Source organism: Trachinotus anak, unplaced genomic scaffold (genome assembly GCF_046630095.1).
Source record: "Trachinotus anak isolate AG129_WGS33_773 ecotype Australia unplaced genomic scaffold, CSIRO_AGI_Tana_v1 ptg000007l, whole genome shotgun sequence".
Lineage (NCBI taxonomy): Eukaryota > Metazoa > Chordata > Actinopteri > Carangiformes > Carangidae > Trachinotus > Trachinotus anak.
In genome coordinates this window covers 21,065,556-21,083,063 of record NW_027273858.1, presented here as the reverse complement: position 1 = coordinate 21,083,063, position 17,508 = coordinate 21,065,556, and positions in this window count along the sequence as shown.

The window sequence follows — 17,508 nt, the reverse complement described above, 5'->3', positions numbered from 1 at the left end:
TGATAACTGGATGCAGATGTTGTGTTTCTGCTATCTTTTGCATTAGCATCAAGACGCTTTCTGTGTCACCCTTTACAATGTGCTGGCCATGCCGCAAAACTCTTTGATCAAGGGGTTGCCAGACAACGATGCGGCATCTCCAGCAGTGAAACGTGCCTGTCAGCCAGCCGGCAGGATTGAGGTAAATAAGCCTAAATGCATGTACATGCTACGTGACAGGCTTCTCTCAGAGCAGCGGGAGAGCGGTGGCACAGATCTATTAAGGGTTTCTGGTCAGTCTTAACTCCTCTGTTTCTATGACTGTAAGGGTTCTCTCAAACCAGACTCATTCATTCAGGAGAAAAAGGACTTGTGCTCGTGCATACAAGTGGTAAATGATTGCAGGATTCTTTGCTCCCATCCACCAGTCCTCATTTGTAATATGAAAAGCTCATTTTAATGCGCCTTGTCTCAGTTTTCCTCTGTTTAGATGTATTACTGCCATGTCATCAGTATAATTTTACAAGATAGTGCTCTGTTATGGCTAGTTTCCCAAGCATCTTACGTGCTATGTCTCAGCCTATTAATTTTGACCAGGGATGTTATCTTTCATTCACATCTGCTCTGTCCACGTCATTAACACTCACAATTGGCTTTACATCAGATCATATTCCAGCAGTTATTCAAGATCCGCTCAGTATGTGACTGGATAGAAGAGAGCCGTGATTAAGCCTGCCTATAAAGTCTACTCATCAAGAACGAGGCTGGGTCTTTTACTTTGACATAAAACTCTGAGCAGTAGTAAGCATCTAAAATCCTTCAGACAGGCCATTAATTGGACACATCTGTTGGAGAAACCCATGCGAGATTCCAAAGGGCCCCTATCCTGCAACTATGTAATTAGGCTTCTGCCCTGTTGTGGACAATGTGTACTGCTGCACTGAGATGAGATGTGTTCAAATTAAAATAGGTGATGAAATTCATTATTCATTTATCGCAATCGGGCTGCTCTGTCATTTGAAATGAAAACATCATAAGCCTAGAGAAACCCTCCAGTCAACAAAGGAAAGTTGAAAGCTCCATCAGCATGCAGTTTCACAATAGGACTTTTATTAACTTGCAAATATAAAACCAAAAGTCCTCCAGAGCTATTGGCCCTAAATGACAGATGAAAACTAAGCTACAGTTTACAGCTTTGTTAAGACAAAATGCCTCTAGGGGAGTGACTGACATACTTGTATGAAGTTTGCCACAGAGTTCATCTTTGTAAAATCCCATTAACCCTTAAACACATTCCCCATCTAATTACTTCATCAGTTAAATCTTAATTGACCATTTCACTATTGCTACATAACCAATGTTAACAACTGTTTACTTACCCGTCTTAAAAGAAAGGTTGCGAGTTCAGCATAAAACTTTACTCCTTAACTAGAGCTGTCTCCAGTCGTGGAAAGCAATCCTCTTGTTTATCACTTCTTTTCTTGCATTGAAGTTAGCATGCTAACGTGACCTCACGTCTGGCCATCTTGTTATTTTCTGATACTGAGTCACAGTGGTGTCCAGTCTGCCCAAAAGAAGCAGGGGCTGTAAATAAAGATGGAGATAGCCTCTGTGATGTAACCCATAAGTTTCTGAAGCTCAGAGTGGGCTGCTCCGCTGTTGCCATCTTGGCAGCGCCTAACTGTTTTAAGCAGGAGAGTTATATAAAAATTTACCTCCCGTACAGTTGTAATGTGGAGGGAAGTTAGCTATAGAGACAAAACTGTTTTTTGTACCAGTCTGTAAACTAAAAAACATTTCTTCTAAAAGTTGGGCACGTTAACATGGTAGTCTGTGGGAGCCAGCCTCAAGTAGCCATTTGAGGAATGTGGTTATCTGGCACTTCCGTGTTGGCCTCATTTTTAAGCCCCTGAGGTTGCTGCTTGGAAAGAATTAGCACTGCTCAGAGAGCGAATAGAACCTCTATAAAGCTGTTAGAGCTATCTGTAGCCAGCATTAGCCAGCTAACATATGTAGCAATGGCAAAACTTACAGATAGAGATATGATGTTAAAATGTAGCTTAAAGTCTCACAGAACCCTGCAAATGTTTTGATGACAGTAAAATTTGTGATGGCACTGATTTAATGTTTAAGCAAAGAGATGAATCATGCACCATAGAGAACCCCTGTACTCTTACAATATATCTTATGTTCTAAAAGGTTTACAAGCATATTTTAATTTCTGCCTTAGTCCATGTTACTTAACACCTGTGCATTTAAAGCTTAACTTAATAGAAACTCGTAAGACAGCTATCACATTCTGAGATTCACCTCGTGGTTTTCCTGTGAAACCTCAGGCCACAAGTTTGTCTTACATTTGAACGACACAGTGCTCAAAAAAGGACTTAAAGCTGTTGTATTTTAATCCATATTTACTGTTTTTAATTTCTGACATATCCCTCCCTTTTTGACAACTTTGATATTTCTCAGTGAATCATTTATTGAAAAAAGTTGTAATTAGTTGCTTTAGTAAGATACTGAAGTGAAAATTCCCAAGTTCTCCAAAACCCAGTTGATAAAAATCCTTTAATGCACTTAAATTAGTTAAATTTGTAAAGCATTATTTAATCTTTTGAAATGATAATAAGTCCCCTCTTATTGTTTTATGAGACTATTATATTACAAAATATATATACAGAAGCAGTTTCACAAGCATGTCAAGACTCAATATGAATGTTTTTGCAGCTTGGACCACTTTTACGTTCAGAATAAAAAGATGCTATTTGAGTGAAGCGTTAGATCAAATCACTTCAGTGTCAACTTCAATCTAAAGTTTTGAAAGCACAGGTTTACTTTCATGATTTTCCATATAAAATGTAAGCCTAAGTTAATGGCCCTATGTCTGCAATCTTTTGAAATGCTTTAAAAGCTTTGTGAGACAATGATTTGACGGAGGTGAACAGGAAAATAAGCAAAGGTTCCAACAGCAGTCTACCTCGCTGCATCTATGCCAGTGTTGGTGAACACTACATTAAGATTTCACTTACTCATAATGCCGTAATGAGCTACCTTCTCATTTAATAGAAGTGAATAATTATGTAGGATTTCCGTTTTTATCGTGCATTTATCTTCAGACATTAGGAACTAGATGACAGCTGAGGGTTATGAATATTTGATGTCACATTTGCGGCATTTATTTCAATTTCTGAGGCAGCACTGAGCTTTTAACTGGGATTACTTTAAATAAAAGAAGGCTCGTTATCTGTTATCTGTGCATTTAGACTTTCTGGTTAATATGGGACTGTTATCAACAGCACGGTTCATTAGTAGATTTCCGATTCTTCTTTCACAGCCGGGCTCTTTGAATCTCTGCTGTGAGAATAGAGAGTTTAAATACCAGCCCTCTGTTTCTCTCATGGCGACTATTCATCTAAAGTCCTCTCTTCAGAACATTAATTTCAGTGGACAGCTGCTAAATGTTGGTAAAGTGCTTTGAGGATTCTATTTGCACCTTCTGAAATGATTTCTAAGCACATCACCTCAAATCCATTAAATCCCGCTTTGAATCTCTTGACAGTTCTGCGAGTCATCCTTGGAGCCACATGTAACATTCCCATGTGATTACGACGCTCCTTGATCAATCTGAGTGAATCACTTCATGATTGAGCGCTTGAGTCTCCAGAGTCTGGGGCCTGAAATTGTCCTTTATAGATTTGGTATTATATCTCCAACACCCCTCCTCTGCCATTAGCCAGACATTCACATTTTCAATTTCACCTCTCTGCCTTGTCTTGCCTCCAGATGAGGGTGACACTCTCTGTTGTGGGGTTGAATTGTCTTCCATTCATGCATCTGTGGAGCACATCTACCCCAGAGTCAGATATGGTTCCATTAACTACAGCTGGGTTTTAGCAGGACAAGATGTGGGAAGCAAAAAACTAACTTGGCTTTGCTTTAGTGTTAAAAAGTAATCTGAGCCTGGTAGAAAGCAAATCCCCTATTTTCTCCAAAAGACATGGGTTGGATAGGTGGCTTCCGCTTCAATCTGGCCCAATCCATCACAGGCTGTTATGGGCCAGGTAGGTGAGTGATAAGGCTTAGAGCATTTTGGAGGACAGCGTTTCAGCATTTCATCCACAACAGGCAGCCTACGTCAATGTGACCTGCTTGCTGAATGCTTTTCAAGGCGGGGGGGGGGGGTTCAATTCAGTGGAGGACTGCTGAGCCTCGCACATCTGCATAAGTTGCTGTCAGACTGGAGATAGTATTGTGGATTGTGAGGTTATCATAAAAGAAACAGCTTTTGTCTCAGCCCTGCAGAATACTAAGTTTTTTTGTATTTGCAAAACTATATTCATCCTGCAGTATTCTTTTTTTTATTTCCTCTGGGCCATGTGTGGTAATTTATCATCCAGGTCTTGATACATACTGTGAGAGTGTCCAGTGAATGTGTTAGCGCCTGGCTCACATGCTGCCATGCATCACCCCCAAGGATATTTTGTCTGTGAGAAGGGGAAGGAGACCTCAATGCAAACAACCCTTCAGATTTGGTTTATTTTATTTATTTATTTATGTCCTCTCAAAGAACATTAAACGCCCAACCTGGCAGAGAGGAGATGGAGGTTCAGGCTGTGGCTTCTTTACTATGTTTAAGTTTCAAAAGCAGGTAATTTCACTTTGGTCAGAGGGAATGAAAACAGTCTAGGTGGGCAATGTGGAGGAGATTTGATAATGGAAACCAAGGTCTTGAGGGACAAGTCCATCTTTCTGAGCAACAGGGAAAGTCCATTACCCTCACTGTTTCTTTTGCGTAATGCAACATCTTATTCGTAATTGAAAATCAGAGGTGTGTTATAAGACACAGATCAGATCCAGAGCTGAAAAGTGGAGCGGTGTCCTGTAGCCACTGTCAGACACCTTTAGACAGAGCCAGAAATATCTTTAAAAGTAGAGATGATCTGACAGTGCTTCTGTGCTGCCTATTTTTGTCTGATCCCACATCCCCATAAGATGAACTCTTTCCTCGGCACCACCCTTCATGATAAAGTGGATGTGAAGTGACACTACATAAAAGTGGACATTACAATAGGTAATGGTACTGTTGAATCTATTTGTACGTTGGTTTGCTGAAGTTTGCTTTTTCTAACCATCACTTTGAGTGGCAGAAGCTTGACCCTTAAATCATTAAGACATAACTTTTAGCTTATCCTTCACTTTTTGCTGTTCATTCATTGTAGCTAACCTTTTCAACTCAGCATTGCTTTTAGCTAATGAGTTCAACATTTTATCCATTACTCCTTTCTAACTTCACCTGCTATATTTCAGCTGTTGACCCATTACTTTTTTTAGTGCTTAAACAGTTTTGAATTTAGTGTTTATCCATTAATTTTGACAAATTATTTAATGTGTTTATCTATTACAATGGTAAGTGGTAAATAAAAGATTAGATCACCAATAGCTGAGAAATAATTCATTAATAAACTAGAATTACCGCCTCATGGTTGTTTGCCTCTGCCATTCAGACTAGTTTCAGGTTACATCCCTGTTTATCCAGAGTCATATAAAATATTAATAATTTGTGTGAAATGTTGTCATAATTGCAGTGTGAAGTCTTTGACCTATGGCTAAAAAGTATTTTGACCACAGAAATCTAATCAGATCATCCTCAAGTCTCAGTGAACATTTTTGCCGAATTTGAAGAGATTCCTTTGAAGAGTTCCTGAGATATTGTGTTTGCAAGACCAAAATCGAGTTTTGTGAGGTCACCATGACCTTGACCTTTGACCTTTGACCAACAAAATTTAATCAGTTCATTCTTGAGTCCAGAAGAATGTTTGTGCCAAATTTGAAGAAATTCCCTCAAGGCGTTACTGACATATCACATTCCCGAGAACGGGACAGACGGTTGAACAGACAAACAACTCGACAACATGATGCCTGACTGGCGGTCGCTGGTGCATAGGGAAAAATGGAAAATGGGAAAAAAGTAATTGGTTAACTTAAAGATTCTCTGCAGCAATGCAAGTAAATGAAGCCTGAAAAGTTGATGCACATAATTTCTACTGGTGCCCCAACTATTATTTATTCACAAACCTCTGTTGGAACAGACTGCATGAACAAGCTTGGACAATATTGCACTGCAGGAAGTTTGTATTGCTGTCCAGCCGGTCAGACAATTGGCAGAGGAAGTCAGACTAGTTGGTCAGAGGTTGATAATGACCCTCTAAGCCTACCTCCACGCTAAGTCCGAGCTACCTGGCAGAAAAGAGCGAGACAGTCTCCTGCCTCTCCACACGAGCAGCCGTGAGATGACCTGGACAGAAGGTGAAAGCAAAGCGACCGACAAGTTTAAAACGTTTGTGGGAACTTCTGCAACATCAGGATGAACTTTCTGAACAACATTTTATTTTCTTGCAAGAAATAAATGTGTTCAGCTGCTGAGTCACAAATGTAGATTAAATTAATTTCAACAGAAAAATATTCATGTATTCATTCATGAGTTTTTTTTTCTCCAGTAGTTTATTTGTTCTATCCATTAACATACATACAGTTCAACAACAACTGGAAAACTTGAGCTGTTCTAAAATTTCTAACTTGAAACTATTCCAGCTGTTTAATTTTGACTCATTATTTCAAAGTTCGTCCTTTACTTTTAGGCGACTGTTATAACGTCTCCACTTGCCAAGAAGGATGGACTAAGTTGGATGTTTATTTTCCTCCCAAAAACAAACATATTAATATATATTAACTCAAATCATATTTTCTGCGTAATTACTTGAGATACACAACAATCACTGCATGTGCCCTGTGTGAGCTGCAGAAGTCAGGGACTGCAGTGTCACCTGAGCATGTTCTGTTTACAAAGTGTTACCATGCATGTTAAACGCTTTAACTAGTTTAGTTGATTTTAAATGATTATTAATATGCCAAACCTTAGTCATTTGCCTAATTGCCTGCTTGTTGATTATTTCTGAACAACACTTGTGTTCATTTGCATATATCTTCGGATCATTATTTTTCTCTTTTGTACTTAATAGTCTTCCATTTGGGGAAGCTCATGGGTGTGCTTCCTTGTAAGCTAATTAATTACTGTAATGATGTGAGACCTGAAAAGGTGACACAGTACAGTGAGAGTTGTATTCCCCGTGCAGCCACTGTTATCCCAACTTACACATGACGCACAGCTGCTTGTGTATCTGCTGGAGTCAACATCATCACTGAAAGTGACATTGCATTATGCTGACTCTCCCCCTAGAGAAATGTTAACATTAAACATCATGCTCATGCAGCATCATGATAGCCCAGAGGGTGCTTTGCGGGGGAAGAGTGTGTGTGAAAACTTCCATATTAAAAGCATTATAAAGAGCAGATTTTTCACTCCCACCTCCCTCATGAAAAATGTACAGCGGCATATTCATTACTTCATTGAGCTAACTGAGTGTGACAAGCGGAGAGCTGCAGCAACCGAGGGCAGGAAAGCAGCACCACAATACAGCCTTCGGCCACTCTCTGAGGACATGGCTACCCCCGCCGCTCATGGGAGCTTCATCTCTCCACTCTGTTTGGATTTTTCCAAATGGGTGAGAATGCCGCACACAGCATGAGACAGAGTTCACTTCAGCCACTTTGCCCTTTAATCTAATGTGTGCATGGTCATTGGGCAGTAATCAATTCACTGCTTTTACAGTGTGATGAATATGACCCATGAGCTATGACTTAGGGCCCTTATGCTATAAATATGGTCATGCATTTTCATCAGTTTACAACACATACAGGCATAATCCCAGAAGTGGCTGCATTAAGACGTGCACGGGGCTCTTTGTATGAAGTGTATTGTATATCATGCACACAAAGAGACAGCTGGATATAACTTTTGAGATATATGGCCCTACAAGTATCTGCAGGTGCCTCATGCATCAAAGCTTTATATAGAAATAAGGTGAATAATTGCAAGCATTAATAAAATCTGTCATCTTTTCCCATTTATCTGTTTAATTTCTCGAAGTGCTGATTCCCTAACGCAGTTTGTGATGAATGATGCTGTCTGTCTGTATTTTGGAGCACCCTCTCCACTCTTGGATGATCCATTCCCTGTGCCTGGCAGCCATATCTCCCCGTGGGCCAGCCTGTCTGATCCTGAGGTGTCATCCCGGGTCACCCTCAGCGCTGTTGTCTGATTAACAAAAATAATGTCTTGCCCAGAGCAGCATCAGCCCATATTGTCTTCAGCCACAACGCTCCACTTGTGACTTTGCTTTGATGACCCTCTGCAGCAGCAGCAGCAGCAGCAGCAGCAGCAGCAACAATGCCTCTTCATGCAGAGCAACAGTTTCTCTCAGATAAATGCAGCCTGCACAAATTAGTCGCTGCTGCACTGTAGCATTGGGCCTGGCACCATGGGCGAGATGTGGGATTTAAATAATTTCTGAGACTGTGGAGGAGTCTGGAGAATGGCAGACAAGCTGACTAATAACACAGGATTCAGTAACAAGGGCTGCTCCAATGGTAATGACTCCTCACTCCAGAAATATCTGGTTCCCTGCAAAAAATATTTCAAGTCCTGCAACAACAACAGAGAAAAAAACCCCTGAAATAATTGGGATACAAAACATGGAGGGGATTTTATTTTGGTGTTTGGAGGAATTTCTGATATGGGTATAATTAATGGACTCCAAATGCAATAAATCATGTGGACCTCTGGACCTATATAACCCCATTTATTACAACTGTATGACTTTAACAATCAGCACAGCTCCCCTTGGGATCTCAGATTAATGCAACAAATGGTGTGTGTGTTTTTTTCTTTCTTTCTTTTTTTTTCTTTTCTGGAGAGTGGTTTCAAGAGGAGCCCACATCAGATCTTCACAAGTGTCATTCGTGCTCTCCTTTTGTGGAGGAACATTGTGTGGGAGTCGGGCAGATTCACCACTCAGCTATCAGAATAACTCTAATTAGGCTATTTTTAACACATCCTTTTCAACAGCTCTTGGGTGTTTACATTTGCTAATGACAGCCTGAGTAAAAATCATCTATCAGCAAGCATCACCATCACCGTCACTAACACATTAACATGAACTCTCTCCCAAGAAAAAAGCCACCTAACCGGGGTGCCTTCACTATTTATATAGAGCATGCATGTGTAGCTGCAGTGTGGATATATATTTATGTGGCATATTTACATTTGCACATTAGATTTCAGGCAAGTAATTAATAGGCACTGAGGCACATAGTACTTGGTGTTTTTTGTGCTCCAGTGACAGCTCTTTCATGCACCAGATTACCCCCTTTGTAAAGACATTTTTTTTTTTTTTTGCATCCATGTGATTTACATATTTTTCATTTAGTTTACTGTCAACCTTAAAAACACAGAGTACATTTGAAGTTTCTCTGTCAACAAACTGGTTATGAAAATGCCTTGTTTACCCAACATGTACAAAGAAAAGTCATTTCGGTGTTTCTTCGGGGGTTTGAAGTGTGTCTGAGGTATAAACAGTGGGTTTATGGTCACCTTGTTGTTGTACAGTAATGGTATTTTAAGCTCACAGTGTATCACCATAATTTTACAACAGGGACTTATATTTTTTCCTGTGATATTTGTGGGCTGTCATTAAATTCATAAGGGACAGAACAGCATACACAGGCTTTCTCTGGTGTTGCAATCTGGCAATTCAGGCTCCACTACTCCATCTAGTGGTCAGTTGGCAGAAAACCAGACAATTGCAAACCTCTATACAGAGGTGAAGAGTTATTTTATCTCTTTTTTTTTCTTCTTTGGAAACAAACAATTCCTTACCCATCAGAAGAAGTAATGTAGTGTTCTCTCCAGAGGGTCGGTCCACTGAACCCAGAGGTGAGGCCAAGACTTCTCATTATTATTTGCCACAACAACACATTTGTGTGGAGTAATGTTCAAGGAACAACAGCCGCCTCTGACAACTGGCACAACAGTTATATTTGGTTAGTGTGATAAATTAGTAGCTGTAGGTTGCTAAAATGAAGCAGCTCGAAGAAGACATTATTAGTCTTGAATGCCCCCCTGAGGTGAACCATTGTGTGTGTGTGGCATCCAAACTACATACAAAATGATGGTTATTAGAGCTCTGCTTCCCATTATTTTAGCAAATACAGACTAAATGTTCACACATTAATATTGTGCTCAGGTATGTGGAGCTGCACACTTTCACAGTCAGCAGGTCAGGGCCTCTCCTCATGTCAGTAATGTGAACAGCAGCGAACAAAGACTGTCTCTGGGCAACCAGCGCTCACTGGATTATTATGCCTGACAGCAGATCTATGACCCGCTCTGTCTCCCACACACACACACACACACACACACACACACACACACACACACAAACACACACACACAGTGAGTTTCTCCACTGGCAACAATGATGACAGTTTTGGATCCCTTCAAGCGTTTCTCTGCAGAGCTACATGTCATCAGGTGGCTGAACTCCAGGTAGGACTGGACTGGTGGTAGAAAAGGAAGCTGGATTTTCAAACCCTCCTGCTAGATTTCATCCTCTCTTCCGATCACGTCACCCTGGCTCCATTATGAAATGTTCACCTGCTGGATCCTTGCTGTGGTCAGATGGGACCTGGAGCAGAGGTGGACCTGAGGGTCAAAGGTTGACAGAACTTCATAGATTTCCATCATACTCCCTACAGGTATCAGGGAGAAGCCACCAACAGCCCAAAACCTCTCTGGTGTTGGTCTAGACCTGAGTGAGGAGCTACAGGAGGATGTAGTCTTGGAAGACTCAGACAAAGACAACAGATAACAGATCATATAATAATGATGATATTGATATGAATACTGTTATTAAAACTGATATTAAAACTGATGATAACTGTTGCTTATCCTTTACATCAGAGCTCCTGCAGAGTTATTAAGTTGCACATAACTTTCTCTTGATCAAAACAATAACAAGAGACATTACCAAGAGTTTGGTAATGTCATTAAGTAGCATGGGCTCATGGGATTTCTTCACCACCTTTGCGTCATTGCACTCAGCTTCTCCCAGTTAGGTTTTCTTCACTATCAATTGTTCTGGAGGTTTTTTTTTAAAGCACTGTTTTGGGCTTTTTAATGTCTTTATTAGATACGACAGTGAGAGAGTGACAGGAAAGTTGGGGAGAGAGAGGGGATGCAGCAAAGGGCCACGGGTTGGATCTGAACCCTGTGCCACTGTGGCTAGGACCAAGCCTTAATGGTACGCGCTCTACCAGGTGAGCCACCGAGGCACCGATTGTTCAGTAGGTTTTAACTGGGAATTTTACAGAGGTCTTTTCCTCTTTAAAGAAACAGATGAGATGATTGAACCTGATTTTAAGAAAATGGAATAAAGCAGTTTCATGTTAAGAAGATGCGCCGCAGCTAACATTTGCTCATCTTGATTCTTTAATAACTTAAACCAAGACGTCCAAGTAATAAAAACCTTCAAAATGTGGAGTAAAACATGACCAAGATCTAAAAGGTGGATCGTAAAAATAGGCCTTAAACTATTTTGACCACTCCAGACAGACAACCACAAAGCTAACACGGATGTGACACGTGACCATTAGACATTTTAATGCAAAAAAGTGTACATATTACACCTTTAACCAAATGATCAGAAACACTCCTATGACAATTTTACTGGAGCAAAAATAACTGAGCCCCTGTGGCAGGTGTGTATCAGCAAACCTGAGTAGTTATTTAAGACCAGGAGTGCTAGTTGGTATCTGCATCTCTGGGCAAAACCCAGTGTAATTATGCTGCCATTTGCAGTCTGCTGTGAGCTTTTAACTTGATGGGTACTTGATACACAATTCACAGAGAGCAGGAGGATTGAGGGGTCAATAAGGACACATGGCTGATTTTTGCTGCAGGGCCTCCTCAGCATTGAGAGCAATTACTTCTGTGTGTAGTTAAAGTTCTTAATTAGCCTTTATCCCAGAGAATTTATCATTGTACTGTCATTTTAAGGTTCAACCTGTCCTGTTATAGCTCAACCAAACTCACAGAGGACATTGGCAGCACACAGCAGTCTACCTAATAAACACACTTTCCTACTGAAGTACATTGCAAAACAACATCCATTTACTGGTAGTATTAATATTCCATATACACTCTACACACAAACCCCAATGGATATTTGTTTTCATCTTCCTTCACTTTTCCTCTTTAACTCTCAGAGCATAAAAACCCTCTCTGATTTATACTTTCAATCTCCAGTGCAGACAACACAAACATTCGGTGGAACTGAAGCTGGACTGGTTTCTGGTGAATGAAAAACTTCACTATTATAACACACATTAAATCCATAAACACACACCTCCCCACACGTTAAAGCCTCACAACAGCCTGCTATTATGTGGGCAGATGTTCACTTTGAAAAAATAATCGTGCTTTATTATTTTGTTTCTCAGTTAGCTAATTGAAGTAATCATAATTACCCTGACATACATTATTATGGTTTAGAAGCTTTACAGCACTTAGATGAAGAGTTTGAATTGATGTTTCAATAAATGGAGGCTTGATTGATGTCTGTATATAAGTAGTCTGAGACGTGGGAGGAGAGTGGTGAACGTAATGATGCTCACTGATGCGTTAAAACATCAAATTGCCTGATGGACTCATTCACTTAAGAAGCTACGTCTGGATTTTTGTCTTTAGTTTAGAGATGGTGATTTCAGTCTGCTACTCAGTAAGTCCAACACTTTGGTCCAGACTGAAATATCTCAGCAACCACTGGGTGGATTTCCATTAAATTTGGTTCAGACATGCATGATCCCCAGAGGATGTAAGTAAGCTGACATGTCAAAATGTTTTGTAACACAGAACAATCCCCGAAGGCTTTATTGGAAACTGTCTGAAAAGGGAGATGTTTTTTCCAAATTAATATCTAAGTGGATCTAAGTGGTAAGGTGATGACAGGGCAAAATATCACATTGTAAAAAAAAATTGCCAAAATCTGCACATATTTTATATGATATGCTCCACTGTAAATAAGTAAATGTTGACCTAAGTCCTGACAAGCAAAAATTGAAGGAAGAGGGTATGTCACTTCAGGAGAGGACGGTGTTGCATTTAAGGGTCGGCTTGCAATAGCTGAATGACCATGGAATAAGTCCTCATAATACATGAGCTCAACCCAAGGCTCAGCTCCAGTCCCGACTGTAGCTTGTAGCTGTAGAGAACAGTGAAATACCCACAAAGGTCTAATTAATAACACTGGAAATGTTTCATATCTATAGCACTGCACAGAAGACATGCTTTTCAATATAAAAATGAAATAAATTATTTGTGAAACCGTAGTAATAGCTAACAAGTTGTAGCTATATGTCATATCAAAATGAACGGGTTCACCCAGGTTTTGTCTGAACATCAATGCTGATTGGAGCCAGAGCTGATAAAAACCTGTATCTACTGCCGAGTCATCTGACCCGGCTGTGAATGCTGATTAAACCCATTCCCATTGCCGACAAAGGACCGATGTTCTCCTTTAAAAAATGTCCAAAATACAGTTGAAACTACATAATTCTTGCCCAGTTATGATTCATTGTTGAGAATTCAATATGATTTTGGCTCTAAAGCTTTGAATTATTGCTCATTCCACAAATAAATTCACAATATCTGACTTTTCGGACCATTATCTTCCTTGTTGGTTTCAAGCCCTGAGCAAGTCCCATAGAGGTCTTATACATCCATGAATTCTGCATGTGTAACATTCAAGAACCCACAGTGCCAGATAAAGTACAAAGTTCTGGATGTCAGGAGATGATTTTTTATGTGTGTCAAAATTTGTGCATGATGGCCATTTATACGTATACAAAAAAAATGTTTGAATCAAAGAAGAAACTGTTAATAACTGACAAATAGAATTGGGGTTAACATTGTCTGAAGACAACTCACGATTGGGTTGGATATGTAGGCCATACTTTTGTTTGCTTGGAGAATAGAAGATGATTTTGACATCCTTAGAAGAGGGCAAGAGGCAGAGAAAAAAAGTCCAGAAACATGAAATTCAACTGCTGAGAAATGGTTACCATGTGAAAGAGCTGGAATTATCTGGTCAGAGAAACAGGGAGAGAGCCAACAACTTCTCAGATGCCAAGGGCTGTAAGTCTGTACCAAACCCCGAGTTCACCAATTCAAACCCTAGCTTGCACCCTAACTGCGACCCCTACTCATAAGTTTTTGAAAACCAACTACGGAGACATGAGGTCTGACGGAGGTAAGTCCATCTGGTCTGATTCAATGTGGGACTGTTCCTGCTTCTGAAAGTTCCTCTGTGTGATTAGCTTAGCATTAGCTCTTTTCCCTCTCTATAGCGCTAATACTTACCTACTAGGTACAATGTAACTTATGTACACAGAAGAAGAAAAATGCAACCACAAATATTAACTTGGTCATAACAATCATTAAGAGTCTGTTTAAAGTTTATTCCAGCTATAGACAGAGGTGTGGGATGAGCTGTGGGATGCTGAGGATGAAAGGTCAACCAGGATCCCAACAAATTACTAAGAGCGCCACTGGTAGTGGACATCACAACACAGTATGTCACAGTATACAACAGACATATTATTATGCATAGTGACAGTAATGGCAGTGGTGAAATGTAAATAAGAACATTTATTCAAGTACTGTACTTAAGTACAGATACTTGTACTTTACCTGAGGGAGCTGAATTTGCAAACCTAAGTATCAGGGCTCTAATGAAAAAAGGCTGGTTTCCTTTGTAGCGAGGCAGACTGTGGGAAGAGTTACCATATGTTCACACAGAAAGCAGTGAGACCTGTTGCAGTTCATGGGCGCTCTGACTGAGATGATGTAGATGACATAGATGAAATAGACAGCTGGCAAGTTTGTTTGGATTGCTAATTTGCATGCTATGGCACTAGTTAGCATGCAATTCTCTCCTATTTTCACAAAATATGTTATAGTCTACATTTCACCATCTCACCTGGAACAACTGCAATGTCAGACTTTTAAGTCCCTGTAAACAAACAGGGACACGTCATAAAGGATGGGGAAACCCACCACCTTAGTTATCAAAATCTACTCCATTGAGGTTGGGAAGAAAACAAAAAAAACCAAAAGTATGTTCTCTGGTGTTCACTTCTACATTCTGATTGGTTGCCACCATGCTGAATCATAGCTCATTACCATAACGTTGCCTGGACTTAAACTTTTCTCATGCCCACACCTCTCAGGACGCAATGACTTGCGGCCACTTTGACGTTCTTGCTGCTTTCAGTCTGAATGTACAGTTCGCACCCAGCAGCTAGACTCACAGGATGTGAGTAGATCAATGATGTAGGTAGGAGCAAGGCTGTGTAGGATTTTAAAATTAGTTAGTAAAAGTTTAAAATCAATATGCTGTTTTTTAAGGATGGCTTCTCTTCTGATCTGAGACCACAGACAGATGACGCACTTTCAGTTCAGCCCTTCAGATACACTTATACAACAGAGACCACAACACAGTGACCTTTAATTGTCTCCTTTAATGATGATAAAGCTAAACAAAGTTCACCTCCCACACCATTCATCATGTGTAGTCCACACACAGTGTCATTTTGCTTTGAGTGTTATTGAGAGTGAATAGGTTTGTGCTCCAGTGATGTCATCAGGGAACAGTGTGTCCTCTTCTTGTGTTAATTACTGCTCAATGAAATCATGCAGATAAACTATAGCTTTGCTTACACCCTCAGGGAAGAATGAGCTCCCCATTTAATAAACTGTCTAGTATACTTTCTGCAACAAAGGGGGATGTTTAAGAATTCAGATTAAAGCAAATACCTTCTGTGAATCAAGTTAATCAATTACACTCAAGGCACTTGGTTCAGATGTTGACTCATGTGAAGCACTTTGTTACTTTTATTGAAAAGTGCTATAAAAAATTATTATTATTATTATTATTATTATTATTATTATTATTATTATTATTATTATTATTATTATTGTTAATGAATGATTTGGCACAAATAGTTTCTATTACATAATTTACAATGGATTCACAACAGTTTTCAACAACTGTATTTCCTCAAATAGTGACGATGGCCTTTATTGATCTCAACTGCAAAAGCTCAAATAAAGGCCTGTTATATCAGTATGACATGTTCCATTCATATGTTTGAAATCATTTTGAAAGAGCAACAGCCAACACTCAGCCGCCAACAGACATTTGCAAATGTAGTGCTGGTCTGGGTCCAGTCCAACAACAACTGCTCACACACTGGGTCAGCTATTTTTTTTTTTTATTGATTGCCAAAACCATAACAGCCATAAACACATAAACAGACAGAATGCCTAAATAAACACACATGAACAAACAAAATACCTGACAGCGGACATGAATAATAACAATACTAACAAGCAAAGGGAACGAGGCACTATCAAGTCTCCTCTGATAACTTCTGTGTGTGTGTGTGTGTGTGTGTGTGTGTGTGTGTTTGAGTGTGAGGGTGGAAACAGTGGGAGAGGAGGAGAGAGAGAGGAAAGAGAGAGAGAAGAAAAAAGTATATGTATAAAAAAAAACTGAGGTATAGGTGTAATAGTAATAATAATAGTTTTCAATGAAGGGATGAGAGAGTTGGGGGATGGAGAGGAGAGAAAAGAGAAAGGAAAAAAGATGAATAAAAAAGAAATTCAAATAAATGTATAATAATAATAATAATAATAATAATAAATCGTTACATAACATTACCCCAGGTCCCTTCCAGGCTGGGCAAGCTGGCCCCTGCCCCCGGCACATGCCGATGGCCATCAGGCTGCACAGGTGCCATGACCAATCCAACCCCCCACCCCCCTCCCACCGGCCCATCAGTGACCTGGAGCAGAGTGATCTATATTTTAATAATAATAATAATAATAATAATAAAAAAGGGGGGAAAAAAAGAAAGGAAAGCAAATGATAAGAAGCATTGGAACCCCAATCTGAATGTGTCTACGTGTTGGGGCAGAGACTGCCTGTGGGTGTGGATGGGAATGTGTGGTTGTGGGTGGTTTTCAGGCAAAGAAGGCAAAGAGTGTCATGACTTTGGGGGTGGTGGTGAGTGATAACCAAGAGGGGTGTGTATCTACAGTATGGTGTCGTTTTGTGTTGGAGTGGGTGGATTTCCCTCCGAGATGTACTCCATCAAAAGCTTTTTCCAGGATGCCATGTGAATGTGTTTCTTGACTTCAGCCGTTTTCTTCAGAGTCGTTTCTGGTGCCTTTATATCCAATCCCACTTCCTCTTGACGCCTGCACATGAATGGGGGAATACAGGCCATTAAACATCCGGACCACATGCCTAATTTTGATCTGCTCTCATCTGCCCTGTTAAAGTTATACCATTGCTACCATTACTATACCATTTTAATACAAATGCAACACTTCCTGCAACTGTTTCAAATTAAATACTATTAACCTCTTTATTTCTTAACAAGGTTTCTATTGCTGTGCTGATGTGCTGCAGTAAGTGTATTGTCTGATTTGTGGTTGCTGGTGTTTCTGTTGTTTACACACCATCTAGACCTGCTAGTTTTCTTTAGCTTAGCAGTTACTGATGGGTTCTCTGT